Here is a 1,949-nt window from a genome sequence, read left to right as displayed (position 1 = left end):
TCTGCTCCTCCCCTGACTCTTCGGCTATGTTTAAGAGCCGAGCTGCCCGAGCACTACCTGCTTTGGGCAGCCCCCATGCCTCCGGACCCTGCGCCGCCGGAGCCCGGGAGGGGAAGTGCCCGGCCGGCGGCTGGGGTCCGGAGGCAAGGGGGCTGCCTGAAGCCCATAGCGCTCGGGCAGCTCGGCTCTTAAACAGAGCCGAAGAGTCAGGGGAGGAGCAGAGCAGCCGCGGGAGGGGAAGTGCCCGGCCGGCATTTTCCCGGACATGTTCGGCTTTTTGGCAATTCCCCCCGGACAGGGGTTTGATTGCCGAAAAGCCGGACATATGGTAACCCTACTAAGATGGCTTTACAGCCCTTTGTGTCGCCAGAGTGGGACAAAGGAGCCTTATGACAACAAAAATTTGGACCCCCCCCCCCGATGTGTTTTGAACAGTAAAATTCTTGGATTTATTCTTATTAATGCTTCCTTGTTTTGTGAAATAAATGTGAAAAAGAGATCATAATTATGATAAAATGGATAAGCCAAACATTCCCCCACCACCAAGAATAAATAATTCTCAAAGGACTTTAACACTGCAAGAGGATAGCTTAGTACTAAGTAGCACACTAGGATTATTGGATCATACTTTTGTAATGATTTCCTTTTATTTTTATATTCAAAACCAAAGGGAGTCAACAATGGACAGCTAGTTACTAAATGTTACTTGGCTTTAGAGACATTTGTAGTGACCACTTCCCTCCTACTTTGAATTGGGTGTATGTTGTTTAAGACTGAACAAAGTTAAACATTTGTTTTCAAAGATTGAAACATCATTTAAATATTCACACAGAATAAATCACATCTTAGATACAACAAGAATGAACTATACTATGTTTGCAAAAGGCATACTATGGATGCAAGAGTCAAACAGAAAAACCAAGCACTGTACAGAACATGTAGGGTTTTTTCCTCTCTCCCTGTTGTCACTGGTAGGGTGCTGAGGACTGTAATTAGTGGAAAAGAAAAAAAAGCAGCAATAAAAGGAAGAGTGAAAGAAATTTGGCCAGAGCTTTAAGACACCATTTTGTTCTAAACCTGGCACCAACCTCTGAAGGTAGCTGAATAGCCATGCTCTTCAAAGATTGATGGCTACTCTGTGTTCTCTGCTGCTCAAAGTAATGGTGAGTAGCTGGGCACAACTCCAGCTGAAAGCAGTGATGAGGTGCGAATGCTCCTTAAAGCCTTTTTCTTTGCTCTTGACAAGCAAAGCTAGAACTCTGTGTAACCCCTCTCTTGCTGGAGGGTTCCCAATTAGTATGGAGACTCAACCAAATGAATAACAGGGGTCATGGATCAGGGATGAGAGTTCACCCTTAAAATCAGTAATCACCAGAGGAAGCAACTACCAGAGAGGGTTTTTATTTTAAAAATTCCCTAGTAAGCCCAGCCAAAAAAAAAAAAAAAAAAAAAAAATCATCCAGATACAACATTAGTTTTGAAAGATGACCCAGGTGTTGAGGAGTTAAAAATAAGAATTTAATGGCAGTGCTATTTTTACAAGGTTACATGCCACAATAGCAATTCACATGCACATGCCCTTTAACAGGCATTGGCGTCAGTACACAACATTGGTTGGAGCATGCATCATTTTTAAAGTGGCCAGAGCAGTTGGGCTATAATAATCACTGCACAATTAACATAAAATAAATGGCATGGTTGCCTTAACTGAAATGTTGTTAATTTTGTGGTTCTTGTTGCAAGCATGCGGTGCTAAAGACATTGCTGTTGAGGGATCCCAGTGTAACAGAGGTGTTTGGATTTCCTTTGGAAAATATGAAACAGCTATAATTCCTTCCCCCCTCAGGACCACAGCAGCTAAACAGTGGCTGCTGCATCTTTCAGTGTTCCAGCTCTACTGAGACAAAATGCCTATTTATTCATTCAGGTAATATCATAGGAAGAACTAT

Source organism: Trachemys scripta, chromosome 2 (genome assembly GCF_013100865.1).
Source record: "Trachemys scripta elegans isolate TJP31775 chromosome 2, CAS_Tse_1.0, whole genome shotgun sequence".
Lineage (NCBI taxonomy): Eukaryota > Metazoa > Chordata > Testudines > Emydidae > Trachemys > Trachemys scripta.
This window is presented reverse-complemented; position numbering follows the sequence as displayed.